The sequence below is a fragment of the Zootoca vivipara genome, chromosome 8 (genome assembly GCF_963506605.1).
Source record: "Zootoca vivipara chromosome 8, rZooViv1.1, whole genome shotgun sequence".
In the NCBI taxonomy this organism is placed as follows: domain Eukaryota; kingdom Metazoa; phylum Chordata; class Lepidosauria; order Squamata; family Lacertidae; genus Zootoca; species Zootoca vivipara.
In genome coordinates, this window is record NC_083283.1 from 55,814,898 (window position 1) to 55,833,155 (window position 18,258).

Genomic DNA, 18,258 nt, shown 5'->3' on the forward strand with positions numbered 1-18,258 from the left:
GGCAGAGTTATTAAAGTTCATTGCAGGAAGATGAACTGTTTCAATATGTTAAACACTTGAGGCTGTTAGGAAAGAGTCGCTGTCACAGAAAGAGGCATTGTTTTGGGAGCTCTTCATTTTCTCCCCCTCCCTCTTCTTAAAAAAAAAAATCCAGTTCGTTTCAGATCCTGCCAAGCTGTAGCAGAGCTCTTGGGCAGTAACATTTTCCTTCCATTGCTTTATCATAGCAGTTCCTCCAGATGCAGAAACAAAACCTAAACAGATACAGTGGTGCCCCGCAAGATGAATTTAATTTGTTCCGCGAGTCAATTTGTTTTGAGAAAAATTCATCTTGCGAATCGCGGTTTCACATAGGAATGCATTGAAATTTCTTTTTTTGCCCATAGGAACACATTAATTAAATTTCAATGCATTCCTATGGGAAACCGCAATTCGCAAGATGAATTTTTCGCAAAACATACAAAAAATGCATATCTTTGTAAAAATGAGAATATTAGGCAAAACTTACATACAAACATTGGTTATATTAAGAGAAATTCACACTAAAATGCTAGTGAATTTTCATGAGTCCCCCTTTTAAAAACAAACAAACACAAAACACCAGTTAATGTGGATATGTGGAGAAAGGAACTTAAGGGTGGGAAATGAGAAACCAAGAAAAATGAAACAGACCGATTTACCTATCTGTAATTGCAGATGCCTCAAAGAGTTGGACCATCATCTGCACTTCAAATTTTAAAGACCCATGGCTCTCAGAGTTCCCTGAGAAAAGAGATTGTTAAATCACTCCAGGAATTGTAGCACTGTGAGGGGAATAGGGTTTCCTAACAACTTTCAACACATTTAACAATCTGCACTTCCTAGCATGCTTTGGGGGAAGCGGGTGGTGCTGTGGGTTAAACCACAGAGCCTAGGGCTTGCCGATCAGAAGGTCGGCGGTTCGAATCCCCACCATGGAGTGAGCTCCTGTTGCTCGGTCCCAGCTCCTGCCAACCTAGCAGTTCTAAAGCACGTCAAAGTGCAAGTAGATAAATAGGTACCACTCTGGCGGGAAGGTAAACGGCGTTTCCGTGCGCTGCTCTGGTTTGCCAGAAGCGGCTTAGTCATGCTGGCCACATGACCTGGAAACTGTACGCCAGCTCCCTCGACCAGTAAAGAGAGATGAGCACTGCAACCCCAGAGTCGTCCGTGACTGGACCTAATGATCAGGGGTCCCTTTACCTTTATGCCTGTTTAAAGTGGTTGCCACTTTAAATGTATAATGCAGATGGGGCCTTAGGTCAACTGCTGAGAGAGAATGGGTGTGTGAATGGGTGTTATTCAACTAAGTTTTAATCAGAGTAGTTCCACTGAAATTAATGGCCCTCACTTAGTCACATTCATTACTTTCAGCGGGTCTACTCTGAATAAAAATTAGTTGAAGCCACCCATATCCTTTCCCCTTTAACTAAAGCTATATTGTAGGGGAAAGGCTGCAGTCCTAGGCCTGCTGATACATAATACAGTATTGTAATGAGATTCACTAGCCAGCAGAGAGTCACCATGGTTCAGAATATGCTAATTTTTAATCCAAACAATGGCTTCCATATAATTAATTTGGTGATAATAAAAGGCAAAAATGTAATTTGGCATTCTGCTAGACAGTGAAGTGCACTAAATTAAGAGACACTGAACTCTCAAGAGTAAATTTTGCTTCAGGGTTACACTCACTGTTGTACTGAAAGGTCACCACATGATTCAATGTTTTTAATCCTTCCAAAGTGTAATGACATTTCTAGAAAGGTTTGCCAACATATATCACAGCTGTCTATAGAGAATCTCATTTGATTCCAGTGCATAATGGAGGAACACCTCTACTAGCACCTATGTGAACTATCTGTATGTTTAAATGTTGGCAGAGGTGGTTTTCATCTTATACTTGACCTGAGACGAAAATGACACCAGGCAAACTTGTTGCTGAGGAGAGCATTCCACAGCAAAGGTCCCATCACACACACACACACACACACACACACACACACACACACACACACACAAACCTAAGTGTGCAGTTGGGGCACTGGGTAAATAATCTCTACAGATTATCTGAACATATGGGCAAAAGGATATGGAATGTGCCTCATATGAAGTGGTGGTGAACTAATCGCATTGCAGATATCCTCAGACTCCAACTCCCATCAGCCCCAACCAGTATGGGCAATAATGAGAATTTTAGCCCAACAACATCTGAACTGCCAGAGGTTCTCCCATCATGTCTGCCTGAGACAACCTTCAGAGCAGAGGTGTGATTTGAACTGGGAATGTACATCCTAGCTCCCAGCAAATATTCTTAACTTCTACTCCACAGATATTTTTATAAGCTGTGTTGTATTAATTTTGAATTTCAATATAATGAGAAGGAATGTCCCCAAGCAGAAGGTAAACTGGCAACTCTAGTTACAGCACTGGGGAAATGGTGTAGGATCTCAAGTGCTGAGCTGGTTCTTGGAGCTACATTCTTTGGGTTCAGATAGCTATCTTCCATAAGTTCTTTCTTATGCTTAGCTTCTGTGGACCACCGATATGTGAAGATTTAAAGATGAATGACATCATAACATGCAAATAACAACATACTGTATAGTGGTACCTCGGTTGTCAAACGTAATCCGTTCTGGAAGACTGCTCAACTTCCAAAATGTTCAACAAACGAGGTGGTGCAATGGGTGGTCGGCAAATTCAATTGAGAAAATTGAGAAACCCACCTCAGAAGCCATTTGACTTCTAATGCGCGTTCGAAAATGGAAGCATTCACTTCCGGGTTTTTGGCATTCGAAAACCAAAATGTTTGGCTTCCAAGACGCTCAAAAACTCAGGTACAACTGTATTTAAGTCAAGATTCTAGTTCTCTCTGTCTATCTCTCCCCCCTCCCCATAATAAAATCTGATATTTGAAGTACTTTTTCGTTGCCACCATGAAGACTTACAGTATAAATGTGGGAAAGCCCTTTTATATCATATATATAATTCCCATTGGTCATGTCACAGAATTCATTCCTAATGGAGTGTGTGAAAAAGTGGCAATGCCCTACAATATTGTCCATCTATATGCCAGGAACCTCTGCTGTGTAGTTCATTTGTCCAATGGACCAATGTAAACTAAGACTAGAGTAAATCAATGGATGCTCATTCATTAGGGTGAATGGGGCATTGCCCCACCAACCCCAATCTTCCGCCACCCAGTCCCCAACTGCCAAGCCAGGGGATAGAATTACTGACCAACTTCCTCCTCCTTCGTCTCAGCAGGGAGGTAGATGGAGACAAAACTAGTCTGCCATTGGCTTTGGTTCCACCTACTGCTGGTTTCTCTTCATTCTACCCTGTCATTCCCATTGGGCAGCAACCACCACTAAAGCCAGTCCTTTCTTCTACCTCACCCCCATGTCCCCTGCTTGAAGTACAGGGACTTTTCTTCCTTTAGTAAATGCTTAGGTTCATCTGATGCAGCACTTGCTTGCTTTTTTGCTTTATGAAAGAAACATTCTGCCAGGGCTGCCATTTTGTGTGTTGTTTTGGCTTTTGTTGTTTTCGGGGGGTCCTTTTCCAGAGTTTTCTTGTATGGTAGTCACTCTATTAATCTTTCTATATGAGTGGCTTCTCTGTTTAATTAAATTGGGCCCAATGAGGCATTGCACAGCCACATGATAAGCTCATTCATCTTTATTTGAGTCTTTGTTGACACCTGAGTTTGCCCTATGACATAGGTTAAGTCATTGAGTGGCCATTACCTCCTCGTTTGCTCTCTTGTGTTCCTCCTAACCACCTTCCTGAAGTCAAATCCAGATGATTTGTGCCAATTTCATGGGGCCACAAACTGGAACATCCGATAACTTTCTACATGGCTGACTTTATACAATCTCGCTTGTACATCTCAAGCGGCTGCTGCTGTCAAAACACAACCCCCCCCTCCTTCTTATGGACTTTGATAGAGCTATGAGTACCAGAGGTCTCAATTATAAAATGTCATGACACTGCCGTACAATTTTTTACCGTAATTTCACAGTGTCACTCGGTGATTATTTCAGGATAGCTTTGAACCATGACGGAAATGAATTGTAGCCCCCTTAGTGGTCTGGGTAAAACAAATTGTGAGCTGGCCTGACAGAAATGGAGACATTGTTAGGGATACCATCCCTGAATGGCATGGGAGAGGCACATGCTGGTATGAGAATCTGTTGGGACTGCCAAAGGAAGAGAAAGGGGCAAAAGGAAATTACAGAAAGGACGAATAATCTGTGTTTACAGCACAATCTGGTATACATTTATTCAGAAACAAGCTCCACAGTGCTCGATGGGGCTTTAGGCCTAATAACCATCTTCAGGATCGCAGCCATGGCTGAGGAGGTGGGGGAGGTGAATGTCAATTCAGGATGGGTAGGCAACTTAATTCCTTGAACAACTGCCAGGTTTATACAGCAGGAATGCTGTTCAGAACAGTTAAGAAAGTCATTTGGGACCCTCGTACCTGCGGGACCGCCTCTCCTGGTATGCCCCGCAGAAGACCTTAAGGTCCACAAACAACAATATTCTGGAGATCCCGAGCCATAAGGTGGCTAGATTGGCCTCAACTAGGGCCAGGGCCTTTACAGTATTGGCCCCAACTTGGTGGAACGCTCTTTCACAGGAGACCAGGGCCCTGTGGGATTTGTCATCTTTCCGCAGGGCCTGCAAGACAGAGCTGTTCCGCCTGGCCTTTGGGTTGTATTCAGCCTGACCCCTGTATTTTCCTCCCTCATGGTTTGGATTTATGGACTACTTAAAATGAGGCTGCATTTTAAACTTTAATATTGTATTTTAATCTGTATTTTAGTTAATTGTTTGACTGGGGAGGGCGGGGTATAAATAAATTATTATTATTATTATTATTATTATTATTATTATTATTATTATTATCATTATTATTATCATCATCATCATCATTTGGTTTCAGGGGGCCTTGAACACACCTCTGCCTATACTGAACTCTCACCCTGCCTTCAATCTTATATAGTGGTGAAAATCAGATGAAGTGTGAGGGGGCTGATGACACCTCCACCCCCTAGAGTTGGTGTGCCTGTTCTTGGCTACAACTCATGGTTGGAGAGGAGAGAGCTGCACTGCAACTCCTGGTTTGGATAACACACTAAGCCAAAACGTCCAGAGCTTAAGCACTGACAAGCTTCACAGTCATTACTAGAAATATCCAATAGGACAAAAAGCCAAAACCAATGATGACAGTAAGATTTTCCCAAAATCACACTCTAAAAAGAAACCCTTGTCTTCCATCTCCTCTCTGCCTTCCCTTAATGTTTGTTTAGTGTAAAGTACAAGCCACTTGTTGCCAGATAGCCAGTCATCTCATTTGGTTGGTGCTTTCACCCAGCACTGATAACATTACTTTATATTGCAGGTTCAAGCATTTTTATCATTACGTAGAACAAGGATAACCTTCTTGCATCCAAAACTCCTGTGCAGTCTTACAAGTAAACTCAATTAATCAATTAGAATACTGTACTCAAATTACAGTAGAATTATGTGCCTCTTTTGCTGAGAACCGTTGGAACTTGTGGTGCATTACATCAATTAAGAATACTTAATTTCTAAATGGCATGAATGAACAAAGTATGAGTCATCCCAAACGTTTACCTTCTATGAGCCATCAGTGCTAATGGTTTTGTAACCTTTGTACATTTAATATGGGCTTCTTTTATGCAGCCAACTAAACCCTAGGCTGGGTGGTGTAGTATTACTGCTCATCTGCACAGAGCTTTATGCAGCCGCACACTTAATTGCATAAATAATAAAGCTAGGTTTTGAGGTAGGCATCTCCTTACGCTCTTTTCGTGAACAGATATGATCATAGAATGTGATCACACTCTGAGAAATGCACTTAAGCCAATCGATGAGTCAATGATTCATAATATTCCCTCCCCTACTCAGGTTGAACAAGCAAAAAAATGAAGCTGGCAAAGAAGGTTCCTTCACTGATTAATAAAGGATACATTGGAAGTATTGTGTATTCTGTTGAGTGAATCCAAGGGTTTTATTTCAATGTCTATAGGAAAGATTCACACCTACGTATATAGTAGAGGTGTGTATGGAGCCATGCTCTGTGCCTGGACTGCACATGTTCCATTGCCTTTTTTTTTTCTTTGATGGCCACCTTCTTTTTCCAATGGCGGCAAGGTACGGGGAGCATCAATAGTCATGACAGCCAGTGACTGCTTATGTTTGTGGTGGCAACACTCTTCTGATTCCAGTTCTCTTCTTTTGCCAGCAGTGGTGGCAAGGTGCAGGGGGATTGGAGTACCACAGAGAGAAATGGGGAGCAGGAAACTGACATCACTGGCTAGATATTGATGATGGGGAAGGTTGTCCTAGGCAGGAGCAGTGGGGAAGTAATCTTTTCAGTGGTAAAGTATGGTAGTAAAAATAACAGTAGTGGAGGCTGGGGTGATGGGGACGAGACATGTGGTCCATGGGACAGCCACATTTGGGTACCTTTTGAGGCCATCAGGTAATTTCTTATTCATGCTCCTTCTTCTCCTTGGGTTTTGCTCACTCTTCAGCAAGAACTCCCAGAATGGTCACTTACATCCCTCTTGATTCTTCCCTTCCCCACAGTAGATCTTCCTTCATACCCATTGTTGCTCCTCCTCCTCATTCATGCAAGACTAGGAAGGGGATACAAATGACACCCAGGCCAGTTAGTGCAGCTTGGTATCAGCTGCCCCGAGGCATTTACATATCAAGATGGGTGGAGGCCCTATGGTGGAGTCCTGCCTTGGGCCAGTCAGAAATGTGGAGCTAGTTCTGGATTATGATGCTACTATTAATTATGGTGCTGGTTCTTGAAATGGTTTAGAACAGCCTTCAGCAACCAGATGCCCTCCAGATGTTTTGGACTACAACTCCCATCAGCCTTTGCCAGTATGGGACTTATGGTAGTTGTAGCCCAAAACATTTGGAAAGCACCAGGTTGGCAAAGGCTGATTTAGAGCCTTAAAACAATGTTACTCTTCTGAGCCATCTTGAGTGGGACCTCAAAGGGAGGATAGGAATTAGAAAAGAAGGAGGAGGGACAATTGGTATAATCAATGGACTAAATGACTCACCTTTTGGTATTAAAAATGTTAAGAGGCTTCCACATCTTCAAGTAGCCTATCATTTGATACAGATGTAGTCTAATACATTCTGATTAGTGCAGAAATTTGTATAACCATAAAAGCTAAAGACACAAGGTTTAGCTCACAATAGAAGCCAACACTCCATTTCACACAGTTTAACAATCCCCAGATAAGGTGAGAGGAGATTTTTATTGGCAACCAGGAACGTATCTATCCTTGCAGAATGCAAGCTCAATTTACTAGTATTCAAATAAAGTCAGTTTGAGGGCTGGTTTGGAAGTTCTCAAAAGAGCACAGAAGAATTGGCTCTGAGTTCGCATTGTTGCAACACTGAAACGTTTACAGTCCAAAAGCTCCTGCTAGCAAACATTTCAGTAAATCACATTTTTTCTCTCTCCCCACTTTTTAAGATGGGAGAAACTGTAACACAAGGGCACAGTATTTTCTACTGCTTGCGCTGCAATCTGCTTCTTTCTTTGCTCAAACATCGAGAACAATTGGTCATCTTGTATTGGGTATTATTTATTATTATTTATACCCCGCCCATCTGGCTGGGTTTCCCCAGCCACTCTGGGTGGCTTCTAACAGAAATATTAAAATACAATAATTTATTAAACATTAAAAGCTTCCCTAAACAGGGCTGCCTTCAGATGTCCTCTAAAGGTAAAGGAATATGAAAGGGTTCTCTGCTGCTTTGACACACTACAACTGCTTTTGCGTGCGCGCGCACACACACACACACACAGTGATTCATAAAATTCCTGCGGATCTGTCTTATAGCAAATTATTGTTTGTCAAAAGCAAACCCTATCCTGGAAAGGAGCAATAATGTTCCAGCAATAATAAGGACTGGTAATGTGAAAATAAAAATTTTAAGGGTGTGCTAGCATCCTTTTGTGCAGCTGACAAGGCGTTGAGCATTTGCAATATCTTTGCTCAGGCATGTTCACAACCTTGAGCCTTTTGCAATGTGTAGAAGTGTTGCCATCTCCTCGGTTCATCTTTCCCCAACCTTAGGCAGTAGATATGAAAGCCAGAAGCCTCAGCAGAGCATGTTTCCATGTGAGCAACTGGACCGAAATTGCCAGTTCATCATCCCTAAGGGGATGAGAGGACTGATAGTTCCAGTTCCAAACTTGGTGTGGCAGTACAGTGCATCCCACTAGGGCTTCTGGAATACACAATTGCTCTGGAGGATGATGGTCATTTACAGGCTCCAGCATAACCTCCAACAATGCCCAGAGGCCATGATCTTGTAGGAGCCAGGTGACTCACCTGAGAGCACAGTACCCTAAAATGTGTCTTTTATGGCTGCAATTCCACAGGAGCCGGGTGACTCACGTGACAGAACGTCCCCCAAAATGGGGTGGCCAATTAAATCGGGACAGTTGAAAGTTATGTTCCAGGTGAGCTGGGCTCTGTTTGCCTTGCCTACCTCAGTCTTGTTCACAGGCGTTTGAACATTAGTAATTGCTTTTTGGGGCACTCCTGTTCAAATGCTTGTGACATCCCCAAAGGTTGACACTAAATGACATGATTGGTACCTAGGATAGCATTTAGGTAAAGGGTCCCCTGACCATTAGGTCCAGTTGTGGACCACTCTGGGGTTGCGGCGTTCATCTCGCTTTACTGGCTGAGGGAGCCAGCGTACAGCTTCCAGGTCATGTGGCCAGCACGACTAAGCTGCTTCTGGCGAACCAGAGCAGTGCACAGAAACACCGTTTACCTTCCCGCCGGAGCAGTACCTGTTTATCTACTTGCACTTTGATGTGCTTTGAACTGCTAGGTTGGCAGGAGCAGGGACCGAGCAACGGGAGCTCACCCCGTCACGGGGATTCAAACCGCCGATCTTCTGATCGGCAAGCCCTAGGCTCGGTGGTTTAACCCACAGCGCCACCCACGTCCCATAGGATAGCATTTACTGCATATCTAATAGAGGGGGTGGGAAACCTGAGGCCTGGGGGCCAAATGTGACTGACTGGGCCTCTGCCTTTCAGGTCTCCAGACAACACACCCTGCAGAGCCACACTCTTGCTTGATAGTTTTTGCCTGGCTAGAGTATGTCTGGATGGAGAATAGAGAGGGCTGTGCTATTATGTGCAGGAGAAACTAGCTGACTGTACGAAGGTAAAATTCTCATTGGTTGCTCTGCTCACTTTTACCACTGGCACATGGCCTCCAGGAGGTTGCTCAGAAGGGGGTGAGGCTCTCTACCCACTGAGCAGACCATTAAGCAAGTGCATTGATTACCATCAGATCTTGCAGGCAGCGTGTCACCATTTTGAGCTGTTTCGCACATAACATGTACGCAATACTTCATTACTCAGCACTTGATGACTCTCATTGAATGTATGAATTGGCTGGATTAAAAAAAAACTGATTTGGATTGGACGCGTTTTGGATTTGATATGAAAGTTCTGCGCGGTGGTTCTTGATCTGTGATGATTGGTACAGTGGTACCTCTACTTACGGATTTCATGCGTTCCGAACGCACATTCGTAAGTCGGAAAAAATTGTAAGTCGAATCCCATAGGAATGCATTGATGCTGTGGTCAAGAAGTGATAAATGTACAAGTGGGGATAAGCCTTTAATTGGCCACTTTTAAATACAGGTCTTTTCTTTAGCTCTTTTACTGACAATTATCCTTCAACTTTTAGTTTCAATCCTGTGGATTTTTCTTATTAGCTTAATTGATTCTAACCTTGAGGAAATTCATAACTAATTGACAAATGTCTAGCCTCCTTCCCCCCTTTTCTCCCATTATAGCATTTTAAACTAAACATATCCCTCGAGGTATTTTCTTAAAGTTTATGTACAAATAAATTCCTGGAAATTGTTCTCAGTAATTTCACAGAAAATTAGAATATTTATAAGGCATTTGCTTTATAAAAAAAAAAGGAAGAAGAAAAAGCAAAAGCAGAAAAGCCAATCATCATAGATGACTTGATATTCATTACAATAAAATTAATCCTACTTATTTCATTCATTATTAATGTGCAATTCAAATTCAGTTCCATAGAAATTGCAAGCTAGTAATTAACTAAGATACTATGACTACGATGGAGACATATTACCTTTCTCCTTGAAGGCAAAATGTTCATTTGTAATGTGGATATCTTTCATTAAAAGTGTAATGATATTTTTCATGATCTGATGTTTTGGAGAGAGAGAGAAAAGATTAACACCCTGGCTGTGATTCAGAGCTGCTTGTGAATCATTAATACCTATTATGTTGTTCAGAGAAGATTGTCTGGACATTGTTCAAATTAAACAAGTTTGAGTTTTATCTTGCACAATTGAACTGTATTATCATTCAACATGGATTCTGAGATTGATCATGATGATCCGTAACATAATATCTACATTTTTAATAACATAAAATCTTGCATAGTGCTGCTTCGCAAGTGGCTTTCCTGAAAGGAAGGTGATTGCAAAGAAGCACCCAGACCCTGCAGGATCTTTGCTTCTGCTCAGCAGATGTCGAGAAGAGGCATTGGATCCTGCAGAGCAGGCCCTCCAAATGTTTTGGGACTACAGCTCCCATGATCCCTAGCTAACAGGACCAATGGTCAGGGATGATGGGAATTGTAGTCCCAAAACATCTGAAGGGCTGAGTTTGCCTATACCTGCTGCAGAGTGGTGTCACATCAGCCAGGGAGAGCCATGGTACTGGGCCAACCTTCTCCCAGGCAGTTCTTGGCCATTTTTATGCCATCCTGTCTGATGCCCTGACATGGATCACTCTGGGCTAATTCACCCCAACTCACAACAATCCATGGTTGTCTGTATCTGACTTGTCCAAGACTGGAGGCCCTCCAAGTAGGCCCCGTTTGGCTCAGGCCTAGGCCAAATCTGGTGCACAACTCCACTCTAAACAACCCAAAAGCAAATCAAGATTAATCATAGAGTTGTCGAATGGTAGAGTTGGGACCCCAATGGTCATCTAGTCCAAACCCTGCAATGCAGGAATCTTAATGTTTTTCATTGTCATATAACTGCCCCATAAGCAAATCAGACTGAATGCTCAGTAAAAGCTGGGCATGGTTTGATCACCACATAAGCTTTACCAGTTTATTTAGCAAGCCTCCTGACTTACTTACACCAGGCATCCCCAAACTCGGCCCTCCAGATGTTTTGGGACTACAACTCCCATCATCCCTAGCTAACAGGACCAATGGTCAAGGATGATGGGAATTGTAGTCCCAAAACATCTGGAGGGCCGAGTTTGGGGATGCCTGACTTACACAAACTGGTTACACGGAGGAGCCCCATGAAACAAATCACAAAAATGTTTCTTATGAGTACCTCCAAGATAAGAAAACTATTCAGATCAGGCCTAAATACAACTGTCAAAGTTGTGTTTATCAGGCGGCTTTTGAACTTTTGAATATTTTGATCCGTGACTTGGAGCCTCTGAAACTTCCAGCAGATTTAAATTCTGAGACACTACTAGGAGGCAGATGATGCTCTTCAATCTTTACCCGCAAACAACCTGAAGGTTTGCCTATATTTTACACACAAACATATACTGCAGCCACTTGGCATAGCATCACTGGGAATGGGCTTCCATTCACTTCATGAATGCAATTCTTCACTTCACTGCAACTACACTGCAAAATTCAGAGAAGTGCAAATTTCGAAGGACAGCTGCATTTTGATTTACTTATTGTGTGGGGGTAGGCTTGCCTTTCAATGTGAACTGAAATCAGATTTCTCTCCCATTCCAAACTGTGCATGTGCCATTGCTGCACATGTAGTTTCCATTACGAATAACTTTCTTTCCCTCCAAGTTGTCAATGTACATGACAGCATGTGCACATTGAATAAAAACACTGAATGAAAAGAGAATCTCAGTGTGATCACACAGAAACATTTATTTATTTGAATCGCTGAATTGTCTTGAAAAACGAACTGCTATGCTAAGCTGCCCCAACAGGATGTCTTTTGTGATTGAATCACAAAGCACCAGACACATAAAGAAATCCTGAAGGGATCATGTGATCTTGGACAGATTTTTTGCTTTGCCCAGTACATGAGCATTCATGAGCACTGCTAACATGTAACTGGGCGGGGAGGATATGCTTATAGAACACTGAAGCATACTGTACCACTCCAAAATTACTTTTAGAAATTATTTGAGTTAAAGCAGAAGATAGGTGGAGTTCAACACATGACACAGCCAACTCACCCGCCCCCCCCAAAAAAAACACCTCCCAGCAAAACAAAATGGAGACTCCTCCTCATCTCTAAAATACACCAAAGAATGCTTCATTACAAGTAGCAAGGGACCTACTGTTTTACCTTTGAGCCAGTCAGTTTACAAATCATTTGGACCAGGCATCCTTTATAGAGGCACTGTGTCACATACCAACAGTTTGCCATGTTTGGGAAATCCTGGTTTTCAGTCCTGCTGCAGACTTCATATAAACTAGAAACAATGTGTCCTTTGTACTTACATATACCGGATTGCTCCTTTTCCCTTTCTAATAGGCGTGTGGGATAGCTTTTAGTTCATGGCTAAGGTACTCAACAGCACTGATACTCTTTATTTTTAAAAAAGTGTAATCCATAACCATATTGAAATAATATTGGATCTCTTTGCACAGGAGGTGTGTGTGTGTGTGTGTGTGTGTGTGTGTGTGTTGCAGACAGTAACAATTGTCTTAAGGACTCCATGTCCTTTTATTGGCCCCCTTCTCACTTCACTTTGGGGTTCATCTCTCCAAACTTTACTGGCATTTCAGCATCCTGTCTGATGGATGGGAGTCATTGAAATATGGCTATGCTATCTAGTAAGCGCTTGATTGCCAATTGGACATCAATATTTTTCTTAGAAAGATATTGACATGCCATTAATTGTGATTGTAATTCTTCTACCATGTCCTTAAAAAGTAGCACATTTGAATCTGAGGTGCCAAACAACTTCTTACATTGTTCTTGAACGAGGCATTGAGGAAGTTGGAGGGAGATGGGGGGGTGTCTGAAATATACTGCAATAGAAAAATATTGCGAAACAAAATAGACTGAAACCTGATTAAAAAGAGAGAAATAGTTTCCATTGTGATTCTCTGAGAACTTCCTTTTATTTGCTGCCATCCATATAATAAGACTGTCTCTAAATCAGCTTTCTATGAATGTTGGTCAACAGATCATATTGTAGCACATACAGAATTCAGATCCAACTCATGGGGCTGAAAATGGAAAAGTCCTAGTCGCACTTATGTAAGGCTTGCTGAATTTAGTAAAATTTAGTAAAATTAGTAAAATTTGCCCCCCCAAAAAAAGTAAAGGAAAAAGAAGCATTCTGTGAAAATATTTTCAAAACTAATGGAATTTTTCTGTGCTTTTTAATTTAAAAAAATCACAGACCAATGTGAAAAATAGAGAAAATGAACTTATGAAAGCAAAACTGAAATAGACTGATATGTCCATACCTATGTCGATATACTTACACCAAACTCTATTTGTACACTTTAGCACTATCTGTAGCCCTTTAGATCAGGTTAAAAAAATGTTTATTTAAAGCTCATTTATTCCACACCTCATCCCAAAAGGCTGCTACTGTGACTTTCTGATCAATTAAAAAGGCCAAGACACTCCCTACCCTCGGGCTTAGAATATGAAGGATGCAAAAGTAAAAAAGGGATGTGGATAAAAAAAAAAAAGGAGAGGAAAGCAAACTTGGACGTTCGTTCTTAAAGGTACAGTTCTTACAAAAATGAGTAATTCGTTTTGCTAGTGATATCAAGATCCTCCAGTTCTCAAAACCAGAGATATTTCAAACCATCCCATTGTAAGCCTTTTTGTGAACTTCAGACACCATGCTTACACACACAATAAAAAAAAGAAAAGTCAAAAGATACAGCCTAGACCAGGCATCCCCAAACTGCGGCCCTCCAGATGTTTTGGCCTACAGCTCCCATGATCCCTAGCTAACAGGACCAGTGGTCAGGGATGATGGGAATTGTAGTCCAAAACATCTGGAGGGCCGAAGTTTGGGGATGCCTGGCCTTGGCAGAGAACTTGGAGAGAAATGAAAATATTTTTTCCCCCATGTAAATGTTAGTAGCCTGATCTGGTGATTCATTCCAGGTTCTCTTGGAATGAGTTTATCTGAATTCACATCACTTTATACACATGGAGCTGTAGCTCTCTCCATTGAAAGGATGGAGAAGGATAACCCTTACACCTATCAAAGTTTCATAGCTTCATGTGAGCATGTACAGATCGCTGCATCATGGCATGAGTGACTTTACTCAGTTAAACAGCACAGTCAATTGTATTTATTTTTCAACTTGGCAAGTGCTGAAGAAGAGCACTTTGTGAAAGGAGAGAATAGTTTCCCATCCTTTGTTGTATTGTCTAATACCTGATAATTTATATCCAGTATAACTGCTTTACAACAAAATTGGACTCAGTCTTCTGAATGACTGTAAATGACAAATCTATTATCCTTGCTCACCCAGAATGTGAAATAAGTGATATAGATGAAATAATTTCATTCTCTATACACACATGAAGAATTTCTTTCTTTGCCAGTTAGCCATACTTCCTTCTCTCTCTGTTTCTCCCTCTCCCTCTCTGTTTCTCCCTCTCCCTCTCCCAGTTCTGGTCTGCATATATTGGGTAAAATATATTCTTTAGGAGCAAATTATTGTATAGGAGAAATGCAAAGGTGGAGGGGTAAAAACTTTATTGGATCTGAATAACAACAACAACAAAAATCTTTCTCAAGGGCACCTACTGCAGTACATTTAAACTCTCTAGGAAAACCACAACTATTGACATGTTAGAAGACAGAGGATCTATATAGAAAAAACTGTTCTAATTATTGGCTCCCGTTGTAATTAGAGGAAGGCAAAATCAAACCATTTGTATGAGCTGATGTGTAGTGACTGAATATATAAAATAAAGCAGTCTTAATATTAGTATCATATCTCCAGGGAAGGGCCTGGCAATTTATAATGTCATTTTTATTGCAGGCTGTTGTTGGGGAAGATCTTTATAGAAAAGAAAGTATGTGGCAGGATTTATTTAACTAGTGCCAGAAATGAATCAAACACATCCCATTTCTTTTTGAAAAGATTATTTGGATTATTTCAGCCGAGCCTCCTGTGCATACCTGCCAAGTTGCTGTCAGAGAAATAAGGGACCGGGCCGAAAATAGCAGACCAGAAGTAGCGCTGCCGCCATTTTGGAACTGGGCAGAGCATGCTCAGAGGTGACTTTTGATGCTGCTTTGCCCAGTTCCAAAATGGCCGCCGTGCCAGAATAAACCGGGGGAAAACAAAAAAATCAATTTTTTCAGCTAGGAACAGCTGGAAAAATGGGGATTTCCCGGGGAAAACGGGAGACTTGGCAGCTATGCTCCTGTGACCGGCCGAATGTCCCTGTAAACTGGAAAGATAGCATGTTTCCCTTCACACATGTCTTCTGTTCTGGCCTAGAATGTGTGACCCATATGATGTAGCATTCAGTTGATGGATGCCCCTTGGTCTTTGTCTTCAGTATCTGATCCTCTCTCTGGTATATCTGCCATGATTTCCCTTTTAACATGATCCCAAATTTATTAAATATGTGGTTCTGATTCAGGATGCTGATTACTCCTATAGCTCCCTTTGAAACTTTTTGAATATTTTTAAAAGCATTTGTTATAGAAGACTGTCATTTCGATCAGGACCAAAGCCCACATTAATCATGGCCAGAGTTGTGCTCTTGTTTGTTTCACAAATGGTAAGGGTTACACAAATGTGTTTGCTTCCAAATGGGGCATTCTCTCTCTCTCTCTCTCTCTCTCTCTCTCTCTCTCTCTCTCTCTCTCTCTCTCTCTCTCTCTCTCTCTCTCTCTCTCTGTGTGTGTGTGTGTGTCTGCCCCACAGGAGATTATTATTATTTATTTTGCATCCCCTTCTGGGCAATCTACCAAGAGTTGTATAGCACTGTTAGGTGGGACCAGAGGCAGAAGGGGATGTATGTAAATCTTGCTTCTGTACAGATAGCTAGTTACTACACAAACTCACACAACCCTCTCCTTCCTCTTTCCATCCAGGCAAGACAAAGGCATAATTACTGTTCAAGCAGCTATTCCAGCAGAGCAAAACCATTTGGGGTGTGAAACAGGGCCAATGAGGGTGCGGCCTGGAGATGGCGTGTGGCCTTAGGAGGGTTCCAAGGACCAGAGAAATAGACCTGGAGGACCACATTTAGCTGCTTTCTCACTATACAGTGATGCCTCGCAAGACAAATTTAATTTGTTCCGCGAGTCAATTCGTTTTGCGAAAAATTCGTCTTGTGAATCGCGGCTTCCCATAGAAATGCATTGAAATTTCCTTTTTTGCCCATAGGAACCCATTAATTAAATTTTAATGCATTCCTATGGGAAACCGCAATTCGCAAGACGCATGTTTCGCAAAACGAATTCGTCTTGCGATCTGATGGTGACTCACAAGATGAATTATGAAAACAATTATGGAAAATTATGGAAGGAGGTTAGAAAAGATCTAGAGAGATGGAAAGATCTAAATTTATCTTTTTCAGGCAGGATTGCAACAATTAAGATGACGGTTCTACCTAGATTCCTATTTTTATTTCAAACATTACCCATATTGGGGAAAAAAGATATATTCAAGGGTTGGAGAAAAGAATTGAGTAAGTTTATTTGGTTGAGCAAAAAACCACGGATTCAATATAGATTGTTGACAGATGTGAAGGAGAGAGGGGGTTGGGGGGTTCCTGATCTGAGGCTCTACTATGCGTCCACTTGTTTGGGTTGGTTGAAAGACTTGATAATATTGGAAGAGGATGAATTATTAAAAGTAGAAGGATTTAGAAATCAAAGGGGGTGGCATGCATATCTATTACAAGAAGAAAAAGGGAAATCTATCCATTTTACAAATCATGTTATAAAAAAATCAATTCTTAAAATCTGGCAAGAGTTCAAACCTTTATTAGAACCCAAAATACCTTGGTGGGCCTCCCCCTTTGAGATAACTGCATTAGGGGGGAAGCGGAAAAATGAAAAGTGGTTAACATATCAAGATATATTGGTAAAAGAAAATGAAGATTGGAAGTTAAAAACATATGAAGAAATCAAACCACATTGTAATAGTTGGTTACATTACCTCCAGATACAAAGCCTTTTTACGGAACATAAAAAAAATAGGTTTTTCAAAAGAGAAATCAAAATTACAGGAAATTTTAATCGAGAATAATGTGAAACAATTAGCGAAAATGTATAAGTACCTCCTAGAATGGGATTTAAAGGACGAAGAAGTAAAAGGGGTAATGACGAAATGGGCCCAAGATTTGGGAAAACCAATATACGCAACACAATGGGAATCTTTGTGGAAGGGGTCAATGAGATTTACAGCCAGCATGGGGATAAAAGAAAATATGTTAAAACTTGTTTATAGATGGCACCTAACCCCCGAGAAATTAGCGAAAATATATAAGAAAGAATCTGATAATTGTTGGAAATGCGACGAAAAAGGAGGCAACTACTTCCATTGTTGGTGGGGTTGCAGAAATTTTTTTAAATTCTGGGGAGAAATATATGAAGAGATAAAGAAAATGCTGAAAGTTACTTTTGGAAAAAAGCCAGAGTATTTCTTATTAAGCATAGTACCAGAAAACTTACCAGTAGGCAAAAAAAAATCTTCCTATACGCATGTGCAGCAGCGAGATTATTGATTGGACAAAAATGGAGGAAAACTGAAATACCCACAGTTCAAGATTGGCATTTAAAATTAATAGAATTCATGAATATGGAGAGAATGACAGCCGCAATTAGGAACATACCTAAACAACGGTCCGAATTGGAATGGGGGTTGGTCGAAGATTATTTCAAAAAAAAAGGTATAAAAACGGAATTGATGATTTGCTTAAATTAAGGGGTCATGGGGAAATAGATAGAAAAGTTAAGATAAATGGGAATAATTTTGATTGGAGACGTAATATTTAGAGATAGCAACGCAAACTAATGAGAATATGTCAGCTAAGCGATGTGGAGGGATTGGGAAGTTTGTTTTCTTTGTTTGTTACCAATTTTTACTATATTATTTGTTTACGTGAAGTATTTGTTTTGTATTGTATTTTAACAATTTAAATAAAGACTAT